General features: G+C 37.4%; 1 protein-coding gene across 1 annotated transcript in view; it reads right to left on the bottom strand.

The window, feature by feature from the left end:
- The window catches only part of GDPD4 (glycerophosphodiester phosphodiesterase domain containing 4), a 147,393-nt gene that overhangs the window by 32,294 nt on the left and 101,156 nt on the right, over nt 1-13,943 (bottom strand). The gene's annotated exons all lie outside the window — the stretch shown is intronic.

Below are 13,943 nucleotides of genomic sequence, written 5' to 3'. Positions count from 1 at the left end.
ATTCTACTCCTGAAACCATCATTACAATGTCCTTGGATTTAAATAAAATTTTACAAATATAATAATAATTTGAAAAAACATAAAGAGGAACTAATACCAACCCATTAAGAAGGCTACATCAAAAAACCAGAAAACACTGATATGGAGGATGTGGAGAAATTGGAACCCTTGTATAATGCCGGCATAGCTGTTCTGGAAACCAGTATGACCGTTCTTCAAAATATTAAAAATGGAATTATTTTTGAAATTTATTTATTTAAACTCAAGTTAGTAAAATGGCAAAAAGTAACAATACAAAAGGAGAGATAAAATGTTTCTCAGATACACTAAAGTTACAGGAGTGCATCACAACTAAATCAGCTTTATAAGCAGCTTTGTAAGAAAGAGTTAAGGAGAATTCTTTAAGTAAAAAGAAAAGGCTATAATTAGAAAATTATGAAAGGAAAAAAATTCACAGTTAAGAGGAACCATAGATTAATCACTTATAAAGCCAGTAAAGAGGTTAAATCACAAAAACGGTAAAACTAATCATATCTATAAAAATTAGTCAAAGGATACACAAAATAAAAAGATGTAAAATATGACATTATATGCATAAAATGTGGAGGGGAAGTAAAAATTAGTGCTTTTAGAATGTGCTCAAACTTAAGTGACCATAAACTTAATGTAGACTGCTACGCACTGAAGATGTTATATATAAATTCAATGGTAACCACAAATTAAAAACCTGTAATATATACACAAAAATTAGAGAAAAGAATCCAAGCATACCACCAAAGAAAGCCATCAATGCATAGGGAAGAGAGCAAGGGAAGAAAACAAGAACAGATAAAACTACAAAGCAACCATGAAACAAATGTAAAATGGTAATAAGTACATATATATCAACAATTACTTTAAATGTAAGTAGACTAAGTGCTCCAATCAAAATACAAAAAGTAACAGAATGGCTAGAAAAAATAAGACCAATCTTATGCTGCCTACAAGAGACTCAGTTCAGGCCTGAAGACACATATAGACTGAAAGTGAAAGGACGGAAAAACTTATTCCATGCAAATGGAAGCAGGGAAAAAAAAGGCCAGGGTAGCAATATTTATATCAGACAAAATGGACTTTAAAACACAGACTACAACAAGAGACACAGAAGGGCACTACATGATGATAATTAATCCAACAAGAGGATATAACAACTCTATGTATCTACGCACACAACACCTTAGCACCTATTCAAATATTAGCAGTAATAAAGGGAGAAGATGACAGTAACACAATTATAGTAGGAGACTTTAACACTACTCTTAAAATCAATGGATAGATCACTCAGACAGAAAACCAACAAAGGAACACTGGCTTTGAAAGATACATTAGACCTAACAGATATATACAGAATATTCCATCCACAAATAGCAGAATATTTTTTCATTGCAACAGGGAACATTCTCCGGAACAGATCATGTTAGTCCACAAAACAAGTATCAATAACTTTAGCAAGACTGGAATCATATCAAGCATCTTTTCCAAATACAACATCATGAAACTTGAAATCAATTATAAGAAAACAAACTGGAAAAACCACAAATACATGGAGGCTAAACAACATGCTACTAAACAACCAATGGATCAACAAAGAAATCAAAGAGGAAATAAAATATACAAAAACACTGCAGCACCTGGGTGGCTCAGTTGGTTAAGAATCTGACTCTTGATCTCAGCTCAGGTCATGAACTCACGGGTTTGTGAGTTTGAGCCCGGCATCAGGCTCCACACTGGGAAACTACTTGGAATTCTCTTTCTCCTTCCCTCACTCTCTGCCCCTCACCTGCTTCCAATCTCTCTCTCTCCCTCCCTCCCTCTCTCTCTCTCTCTCTCTCTCTCACACACACACACACACACACACAACATACATACATACATATATATATGTGTGTGTATATACATACATATACATACTGGATGGCTCAGTTGGTGAAGCGTCTGACTTTGGCTCAGGCTGTGATCTTGTAGTTTGTGAGTTTGAGTCCCAGGTTGGTCTCTGTGCTGACAGCTAAGAGCCTGGAGCCTGCTTCAGATTCTGTGACTCCCTCTCTCTCTGCCACTCCCCCACTCACACTCTGTGTCTCTCAAAAAATAAACATTTAAAAAATTTTATAAAAAAAATAAAGTGAACCACTTTCTTACTAAACCCTACACAAAAATAAACAAAATGAAATAAAGGCCTAAATGTGAGACCTGAAACCATAAAACTCTTAGAATAAATCATAGGCATTAGGCCTTAGAAACAGGAAAAAAAACAAGCCTTAGAAGAGGAAAAAAAGCAAAAATTAACTATTGGGATTACATCAAAATGAAAAGCTTTTGCACAGAAAAGGAAACCATCAACAAAATGATAAGGCGACCTACTGAATGGAAGAAGATATTTGCAAATGATATATCCAATAAGGGATTAATATCAAAACCTGCAAATATCTTATAAACCTAACACCCAAAAGCAATCTGATTTTTAAAATTGACAAAGAATCTGAATAGACATTTTTCCAAAGAAGACGTACAAAAAGATGCTCAATCTCATTCATCATTAGAGAAAGGCAAATCAAAATCACAATGAGATATCACCTTACACCTGTCAGAATGGCTGGTAATAAAAAGGGAAGAAATAATAAGGGCTGGTGAAGAAACCCCTGTGCACTGTTGGTGGGAATGTAAATTAGTACAGCCACTGTAGAAAAGAGGATGGGTGTTCCTCAAAAAATTAAAAATATAAATACAGTAAGACCCAGTAATTCCACAACTAGATATTTACCCAAGAAGAACAAAAATGATCTCAAAAAGATATATGCACCCCTACGTTTATTGGAGATTTACAAAAACCAAGATATGGAAGCAGCTCAAGTGTCCATCAAAAGATGAATGGATAAAGATGTGGTATATTTATACACAATGAAATATTATTCAGCCATAAAATAGAATGAGATCTTGCCATCTGTGATAACATAGATGGACCTAGAAAGTATTATGCTAAATGAAATAAGTCAGACACAAAAGGACAAATACCATATGATTTCAATTATATGTGGAGTCTTAAAAACAAAGTAAATGAATAACCAAACAAATAAGCAAATGCAATAACAGACCCATAAATATAGAGAACAAACTAATGGTTGCCAGGGGGGAATAACAGCCATAGGGATAAAAGATACAGCATAGGGAATATAGCCAATGGTACTGTAAGAGCCTTATATGGTGACAGATGGTAGCTACACTTGTGGTAGGCATAGCATAAAGTGTAGAGTTGTGGCATCACTATGTTGTACACCTGAAACCGATGTAATGTTGTGTGTCAATTATAATGCAATAAAAAAAGAAATGTTTAAAAAAAGTAAATTATGAGAGCAGATGTATACTATTTATTCTATGCTTTAAGATTTGAAAAACTGAAGTATGCTTTTATTAATTACGCACCACAATATAATTACTATTTTAAACTCCATATCTAATTCCACCTTTATATTATGTTCATAAGAAGGCTTATGCTCCTGTTGTCATATCTAAAACTCAAACATAAAGTTTCTATAAATAAAAAAAATAAAGAAGAGCAAGTTAAACTAAGGTAAGTAGAAGAGGAAAAAAACAAAGTACAGAAATCAATGAAATGGGAAAGTAAATATGCTAACAAAGCCATAATTGGGTGTTTTGAAATGGTTAATAAAATTCATTAATTCCCAGCAAGACTGACCAAGGAAAAGAGGGAAAATAAGAATTTCTACTAGCAAAATGTAATCTGATTTTTAAAATGTGACTATGTGTGATAAAGGAATAGTACCTAAAATCTATAAAAAACTTACCAACTCAACACCCAAAAAACAAGTAATCCAGTGAAGAAATGGGCAGAAGACATGAATAGACATTTTTCCAGAGAAGACATTCAGATGGCTAACAGACACATGAGAAGATGCTCAACGTCACTCATCATCAGAGAAACACAAATCAAAACCACAATGAGATACCACCTCACATGTGTCAGAATGGCTAAAATTAACAACTCAGGAAACAACAGATGATGTTGAGGATGCAGAGAAGGGGAACCCTTTTGAACTGGTGGTAGGAATGCAAACTGGTGCAGCCACTCTGGAAAACAGTATGGAGGTTTCCCAAAAAGTCAAAAATAGAACATCTCTATGATTCAGTAACTCCACTACTAGGTATTTACCCAAAGGATACAAAAATACAGCTTCAAAGGGGTAAATGCACCCTGATGTTTACAGCAGTATTAACAACAGCCAAACTATGGAAGGAGCCCAAGTGCCCAACAACAGATGAATGGATAATGAAGATGTCGTATATACATATACATATGTATAGGTACACACACACACACACACACACACACGTACAATGGAATGTTACTCAACTATCAAAAAGATGAAATCTTGCTATCTGCAATAATGTGGATGGAGCTAGAGTATTATGCTGAGTGAAGTCAGTCAGAGAAAGACAAAGACCATATGATTTCAAACTCATATGTGGAATTTAAGAAACAAAACAGACAAGCATAGAGGAAGGAGGAAAAAAAGAGAAGGAAGCAAACCATAAGAGAGTCTTAACTATAGAGAACAAATGGAGGGTTGCTGGAGGAGGTAGAGGGAGGGATGGGCTAAATAGGTGATAGGTATTAAGGAGGGGATGTGGCGTGATAAGCACTGGGTGTTGTATGTAAGTGATGAATCACTAAATTCTACCCCTGAAACCAATATTACCTTACATTAACTAACTAGAATTTAAATAAAAACTTGAAGCCCAAAAAAAAGAAAAAGAAAAAAAATGTATTGAATTAGAGATGAATGCACTAAATGCCACTGAACTGTTCGTTTTAAAATAGTTAATTTTATGTTATGCAGGTTTCACCTCAATAAATTAGTACTTACAGTTAAAATTTTAAAACACTATAAAATTTCCACATCAGAAATAAAGCAGAGGGCATTTCTATATTCATATAATTTTTATTAAAATAATATATTTAAAGCATTCTTAGTCTAAGTGGCAAGGTCACAATGTCTTGTGACAGTGGTCAGATAGAGTACGAAGTGAGCATAATCACAGAGAATGTATTAGAAATGTGACTGTAATTACAAATATCCTTGTCATAAACACTACACAAATAAGTGAAGGTACAACTACTTAATTTCTTAAAATGCAGTGGTCCTTGAGGAGAATTACTTGGAATAATGTATAACTCATGAATTTATCACAATCACCTTTGCAGTACAGCTACATGGAAAAACCCTTATTGTCTTTACTATAATATATGGTTTCCTTACAGAAAAGGATGGTACCTTCTGACTTTTCCCATAAAACTAGCATGGTGCACTGGTACATATTATTACTCAGGAAATACTTGTTGAGCTAAATTAAACTGCTTCACTTTGTAACAAGACTCAGGGTATGATTCCTCTCAAATCTGATGCCATTTGAAATTATGCCCACATAACTATAGCCAAGGAATAACTTTAAAGCGCTAGGGTGAAAGAACTCTGGAGTCTGTGAGACCTATATTTAAATCTCAGTTTGGTCCCCTACTGATCAAGTACATTAATTTTGGTGAATTACGTAGCCTGCCTGAACTATGCCTCTTTGGGGGCAAGTTTCCTCATTTGCAAAATGGGGATGATGATAATTTCCAGGGCATGGCAGGTAAGGATGGTGATGGTAAAAGAAGCAGCTAACACTTAATTGTGTTCTTACATTTGCCTAGCATTTTGCATGTGCATAATATGAAGAATAATTTCCTCTAATCATTAAACCAGTCCATCAGGGTATTATTATTTTTTTCTTTAGGTTATTGCTATTCGGAGCTGTCAGCACAGAGCTTGATGCAGGGCTCCAACTCATGAACTGCAAAATCATGACCTGAGCCAAAGTTGGACACAACCAACTGAGCCACCCAAGCAGCCCAGTTATTGCTATTCTTATTTACAAATGAGAAAATGGATGATTAGAAATCTGCCCAAAGTCATATGTGTGTGTAGCTGGTGGGTAGGCCAGGATTTGAAAAAGAGCCTATGGTCTAACAACCACAGAACTTGACACATAATAAAGGCTCAATAAATGGAAGCTATTATAATTATTTTTATAACTACTACATCAATCTAAATTATGATTAGGAGGGGCACCTGGGTGGCTCAGTCGGTTAGCTGATTTCAGCTCAGGTCATGATCTCATGGTTGTGAGATTGAGCCCCATGGTGGACTCGGTCCTGGGCATGGAGCCTACTTAAGATTCTCTCTCTTGGGAGAAGCCAAGATGGTGGAACAGCATGGAAGGGTTTTTTTTTTGCATCTCGTGTCCATGAAATACTGCCAGATCAACACTCAACCATCCTATACACCTAGAAAACTGATTTGAGGATTAACACAACAATCTGCACGACCTGAACCACAGAACTCAGCAGGTACACGGAGTGGAGAGGTGAACTTGGGGAGAGAGAAGCTGGGGAGGGCAGGGAGCTGTTTTTGCTTGCAGAGAGAAAATGGAGAAGGTGGGGAGGGGGGAGGATATGGAAAAGCACCCCCCCCACCAAAAGCAGCTGGAGAGAAGGTGGAAAAGTGGAAACAGCCACAGGGACTGAACTAAAAAGGGAAAAAGGAGAAAGGAGAGGGTTTAAATTCCACTAAGACTCTATAAACAGGGGGAGCACAGAGTCTGAAACTCCGTAGCTTGATACCTGGCAGTGCTCTGGTGGGAAGGGCAAATCCCCAGGAGCAGAGTGAAGTCCGGTTGGCTCTTGGGCCACATGGGGAGAGACAGTTCTCCTGCAGGGAGAACATTTGGTAGAGGCTGTGCGGACCCCCCACCAGCAAAGGTACCAGCAGACCTTGGAGAACAACCACATTCACTGGTGCTGGAACAAAGTGGCTAAGGGTGAACCCTGGTGCCAGATGTGTGTTATGTTTTTCCATAATTCCTGAAATACTGTTGCTACATGACCGTGTGAACTTTTTCTAGGGCAGGCTGGCACCAAGCCACAGTCTCTGGGCATTGGCAGCAGCATGGTCCTGCAAACGTTCCTGGGTGCAACCGGCACCCAGCCAATGCCTAGTGAGACCCTCTCCCAGAAAGTCTGAGTGGGACAAAGCCGCAGTCCCTCAGAAGTGAGGGGTTGGGAAACACAGCTGCATCTGAGATAAAACTCAGGAGGGAGGTGCTGCCTGGCAACCTGATGGCATAAAAGTGGTATAAAAGTGGGGAGTGGACAGAAGCCAGAGACAAAGGACAGGTGCATGATTGCTGATCTGGGAGAAAAGAGTTTCGATACTAGAGACTGGGTAGCTGGGTGAAGCCATTTTCACCCCTCCCACACATGCGCATACACACCTATCAAGCACCACAACAATCCACCCCAGTAAGCTAAGCAGTGCCATCTAGTGGAGAATGGAGCCATTACACTACTGAGCCCCGCCCAACTGGGCCAGCATAGCTCTTCAGGAACACAAGTCTCTCCACCTGCTTAGTTTACGGACTATAAATTGATTCACAGTCTGACTTCTAGAGAAAATGATATAATTTCAATCATATTTTGGTCTGTTTGCTGGTCCATCTATTCAATTTTCTTTTTTCTCTTTTTCATTTCTTTTCTTTTTCTTGAATACAGAAAGAGAAAAAATTATTTTTACTTTCAATTTTTATTAAAATATTTTTTTCTGCTATATTTTTTACTTTTTTGTAAATTCCTCAAATTCTATTTTACTTCCATCATTTCATTTTATTCTACTTCACTCAATTCATTTTTTCAAATTTTCAAACATTTTTCTTTTTTTTCTTCCCCTTTTCCTCTGATCTATCAAGCTCCTTTGAACAACCAGACTAAAACACGCCTAGGATCTGGCATCATTTATATGATTTGTGTGTGTGTGTGTGTGTGTGTGTGTGTGTGTGTGTGTGTGCTGTTTTCAATTTTTTAATTTTAATTTTTTTTACCTTATGAATTCCTTTTCTCCCCTGAAAATGATGAAATGAAGGAATTTACCCCAAAAGAAACAGCAGGAAGAAACGACAGCCAGGGACTTAACACAGATATAAGCAAGATGTCTGAACCGGAATTTAGAATTATTGTAATAAGAATACTAGCTGGGGTCTGAAAATAGACTAGAATCCCTCTCTGCAGAGACAAAAGAAGTAAAAGCCAGTCAGGATGAAATTTTAAAAAATGCTATATCTGAGCTGCAAACTCAAATGGATGCCACAGTGGCAAGGATGGATGAGGCAGAGCAGCGAATCAGTGATACAGAGGACAAACTTGTGGAGAATAATGAATGAAGCAAGAAAAAGGGAGGAAAATAAGGCAAAAGAGCACGATTTAAGAATGAGAGAAATCAGTGACTCATTAAAAAGGAACATGAGAATCATAAGGGTCCCAGAAGATGAAGAGAGAGAAAAAGGGGTAGAAGTGTTATGTGAGCAAATCATAGCAGAAAACTTTCCTGACCTGGGTAAAGACAAAGACAACAAAATCCAGGAAGCACAGAGGACTCCCATTAGATTCAACAAAAACCAACCATCAAAAAGGCGTATCATAGTCAAAATCACAAAATACTCAGGCAAGGAAAGAATCATGAGAGCAGCAAGGAATAAAAAAGTCCTTATCCTAGAAGGGAAGACAGATCAGGTTTGCAGCAGACCTATCCACAGACACTTGGCAGGCCAGAAAGGAGTGGCAGGATATATTCAATGTGCTGGATCAGAAAAATATGCAGTCAAGAATTCTTTATCCAGCAAGACTATCATTCAAAATAGGAGAGATTAAAAATTTCCCAAACAAAAATTAAAGGAGTTTGTGACCACTAAACCAGCCCTGCAAGAAATTTTAAGGGGGACTCTCTGAGGGGAAAAAAGATGAAAAAAAAAAAAGAGAGAGAGAGAGACCAAAAGCAGCAAAGACTAGAAAGGACCAGAGAACACCACCAGAAACTTCAACTCTACAAGAAACATAATGGCAATACATATCTTTCAGTACTCACTCTAAATGTCAATGGACTCAATCCTCCAAACAAAAGACATAGGGTAGCAGAATGGATAAGAAAACAAGATCCATCTATATGCTGTTTATAAGAGACCCACTTTAGACCTACAGACACCTTCATATTGAAAGTAAGGGGATGGAGAACCATTTATCATGCTAAAAATGCTAATGGTCAACAAAAGAAAGCTGGAGTAGCCATACTTATATCAGACAATGTAGACTTTATTTATTTATTTATTTATTTATTTATTTATTTATTTTAACGTTTATTTACTTTTGAGACAGAGAGAGACAGAGCATGAATGGGGGAGGGTCAGAGAGAGAGAGGGAGACACAGAATCTGAAACAGGCTCCAGGCTCTGAGCTGTCAGCACAGAGCCCAATGCAGGGCTTGAACTCACGAACCGTGAGATCGTGACCTGAGCCAAAGTCAGACACTTAACCAACTGAGCCACCCAGGCGCCCCAGACAATGTAGACTTTAAAATAAAGACTAATAAGAGATGAAGAAGGGCATTATATCATAATTAAGGGATCTATCCACTAAGAAGACCTAACAGTTGTAAACATTTATACTCCAAATGTGGAATATATAAATCAATTAACCACAACATAAAGAAACTCATTGATAATACTACCATAATAGTATGGGACTTCAACACCCCACTTACAACAATGGACAGATCATCTAAACAGAAAGTCAACAAAGGAAACAATGGCTTTGAATGACACACTGAGCGGATGGACTTAACAGATATATTCAGAACATTCATCCTAAAGCAACAGAATATACATTCTTCTCCAGTGCACATGGAATGTTCTCCAGAATAGATCACATACTGGGACACAAATCAGCCCTCAACAAGTACAAAAAGATCGAGATTATACCGTGCATATTTTCAGACCACAACACCATGAAACCTGAAATAAACCATAAGAAACAATTTGGAAAGATAAAAAATAGTTGGAGACTAAAGAATATCCTACTGAAGAATGAATGGGCTAACCAAGAAGTTAAAGAGGAATTAAAAAGTACATGGAAGCCAATGAAAATGATAACACCACAGCCCAAACCTCTGGGACACAGCAACGGCGGTCATAAGAGGGAAGTATATAGCAATCCAGGCCTTCCTAAAGATGGAAGAAAGGTCTCAGATACACAACCTAACCTTACACGTTAAAGAGTTGGAAAAGGGACAGCAAATAAAACCCAAAGGCAGCAGAAGACAGGAAATAATAAAGATTGAGCAGAAATCAATGCTATCAAAACCAAAAGAAACAGTAGAACAGATCAATGAAACCAGAAGCTGGTTCTTTGAAAGCATTAAAAAAATTGATAAACCACTAGCTACTTTGATCAAAAAGAAAAGGGGAAAGGATCCAAATAAATAAAATCAAGAATGAAAGAGGAGAGATCACAACCAACACAGCAGAAATACAAACAATAATATCAGAATATTATAAGCAATTATATGCCAATAAAATGGGCAATCTGGAAGAAATGGACAAATTCCTAGAAACATATAAACTACCAAAACTGAAACAGGAACAAATAGAAAATATGAACAGACCAATAACCAGTAAAGAAATCTAATTCGTAATCAAAAATCTCCCAAAAAACAAGAGTCCAGGGCCAGATGGCTTTCCAGAGAAATTCTACCAAACATTTAAGGAAGAATTAACACCTATTCTCTTGAAGCTGTCCCAAAAAACAGAAATGGAAGGAAAACTTCCAAACTCTTTCTATGCATCCAGCATTATCTTGATTCGAAAACCAGAGACCCCACTAAAAAGGAGAACTATAGACCAATTTCCCTGATAAACATAGATGTAAAAATCCTCAATAAGATATTAGCCAACCAGATCCAATAGTACATTAAAAAATTATTCACCATGACCAAGTGAGATTTTTACCTGGGATGCAGGGCTGGTTCAATATCCACAAAATAGGGGCACCTGGGTGGCGCAGTTGGTTAAGCGTCCGACTTCAGCCAGGTCACGATCTCGCGGTCCATGAGTTCGAGCCCCGCGTCGGGCTCTGGGCTGATGGCTCGGAGCCTGGAGCCTGCTTCCGATTCTATGTCTCCCTCTCTCTCTGCCCCTCCCCCGTTCATGCTCTGTCTCTCTCTGTCTCAAAAATAAATAAACGTTAAAAAAAAAATTAAAAAAAAAATATCCACAAAATAATCAATGTGATTCATCACATCAATAAAAGAAAGGACAAGAACCACATGATCCTGTCAATAGATACAGAGAAAGCATCTGACAAAATACAGCATCCTTTCTTGATAAAAACCCTCAGGAAAGTAGGGTAGAAGGATCATACCTTGAGATCATAAAAGCCATTCGTATGAAAGACCCACGCTAATATCATCCTCAATGGGGAAAAACTGAGAGCTTTCCTCCTAAGGTAAGGAACAAGACAGGGATGTCCACTCTTGCCACTGTTATTCAACATAGTATTGGAAGTCTTAGCCTCAGCAATCAGAAAACACAAAGAAATAAAAGGCATCCAAATCAGCCAGGAGAGGTCAACCTTTCACTCTTTGCAGATGACACAATACTCTCTATGGAATACCCAAAAGATTCTACCAAAAAACTGCTAGAACTGATTGATGAATTCAGCAAAGTTGCAGGATATAAAACAAATGCACAGAAATCTGTTGCATTCCCATACACCAATAATGAAGCAACAGAAAGAGAAATCAAGGAATCGATCCCACTGACAATTGCACCAAAACCCATAAAATACCTAGGAATAAATCTAACCAAAGAGGTGAAAAATCTACATGCTGAAAACTACAGAAAGCTTATGAAAGAAATTGAAGAAGACACAAAAAATGGAAAAAGATTCCATGCCCCTGGATAGGAAGAACAAATATTGCTAAAATGTCAATCTTCATACTCAAATGCAATCTACATACTCAATGCAATACCTATCAAAATAACACCAGCATTCTTCACAGAGCTAGAACAAACAATTCTAAAATTTGTATGGAACCAGAAAAGACCCTGAATAGCCAAAGAAATGTTGAAAAAGAAAACCAAAGCAGGAGGCATCACAATCCCGTACTTTAAATTGTATTACAAAGCTGTACTCATCAAGATAGTATGGTACTGTCACAAAAACAGACACTCAGATCAACAGAACAGAATACACAACCCAGAAATGGACCCACAAACTTATGGGCAACTAATCTTTGACAAAGCAGGAAAGAATATCCAATAAAGTAAAGACAGTCTCTTCAGCAAGTGGTGCTGGGAAAACTGGACAGCGACATGTAGAAAAATGAACCCGGACCACTTTCTTACACCATACACAAAAATAAACTCAAAATGGACGAAAGACCTATATGTAAGACAGGAAGCCATCAAAATCCTTGAGGAGAAACAGGCAAAAACCTCTCTGACCTTGGCCACAGCAACTTCTTACCCAACACGTCTCCAGAGGCAAGGGAAACAAAAGCAAAAATGAACTATTGGGACTTCATCAAAATAAAAAGCTTCTACACAGCGAAAGGAACAATCAGCAAAACTTAAAGGCAACCAATGGAATGGGAGAAAATATTTGCAAACAACGTATCAGATAAAGGGTTAGTATCCAAAATCTATAAGAACTTATCAAACTCAACCCCCCAAAAACAAAGAATCCAGTGAAGAAATGGGCCAAAGACATGAATAGACACTTCTCCAAAGAAGACATCCAGATGGCCAACTCACACATGAGAAAATGTTCCACATCACTCATCATCAGGGAAATACAAATAAAAACCACAATGAGATACCACCTCACACCTGTCAGAATATCTAACATTAACAACTCAGGCAACAACAGATGTTGGTGAGGATGCAGAGGCAGAGGATCTCTTTTGCATCATTGGTGGGAATGCAAGCTGGTGCAGCCACTCCGGAAAACAGTATGGAAGTTCCTCAAAAATTAAAAATAGAAGTACCCTATGCCCCAGCAATTGCACTACTGGGCATCTATCCAAGGGATACAGGTGTGCTGTTTCGAAGGGGCACATGCACCCCCATGTTCATAGCAGCACTATCAACAATAGCCGAAGTATGGAAAGAGCCCAAATGTCCATCGATGGATGAATGGATAAAGGAAATGTGGTGTATATATATACAATGGAGGTTTTACTCAGAAATCAAAAAGAATGAATTTTGTCATTCACAACTACGTGGATGGAACTGGAGGGTATTATGCTAAGCGAAATTAGTCAGAGAAAGACAAATAGCATATGACTTCACTCATATGAGGAATTTAAGATACAAAACAGATGAACATAAGGGAAGGAAAGCAAAAATAATAAAAAAACAGGGAGGGGGACAAAACATAAGAGACTCTTAAATATGGAGAACAAACAGAGTGTTACTGGAAGGGTTGTAGAAGGGCTAAATGGGTAAGGGGCATTAAGGAATCTACTCCTGAAATCACTCTTGCACTATATGATAACTAACTTGAATGTAATTAAAAAAAATAAATTAAATTTTTAAAAAAGATAATCTCTCTCCCTCTCCCTGTGCCCCTCCCCTGCTCAGTCTCTTTCTCTCTCTCTCTCAAAAAAAAATTATGAGTAGAAGAGAAGAACATCACCACAGATCCATTTTCTATTTGAAAAAAGTAAAAGGAAAGGGAAATATACTCAAAATAAAAGTAGTAGTTCAGAAAAGAGAAATCCTCTGATTGGGAAATAGAGGTAAAACATATATAATTTTCCACTGCTAAAAGGAAAAAGATACATTTTATGATCAACCATCCCATGGCCAGAGGGGTGAGAGAAGTGAGAATAAGAACAGAAGTAAATCCAACAGCCTAGCTCATGGCTTGAGATGCAGAAAGGTATTTAAGGGTAATTTTTATTAAGTCCAAGGAGATTTTAGATATATATATATATATATATATATATATATATATATATATA

This window comes from Lynx canadensis, chromosome D1, assembly GCF_007474595.2.
Source record: "Lynx canadensis isolate LIC74 chromosome D1, mLynCan4.pri.v2, whole genome shotgun sequence".
Taxonomy (NCBI): domain Eukaryota; kingdom Metazoa; phylum Chordata; class Mammalia; order Carnivora; family Felidae; genus Lynx; species Lynx canadensis.
The sequence above is the reverse complement of the archived record's forward strand: the minus strand, read 5'-3'. Positions and strand labels throughout refer to the sequence as shown.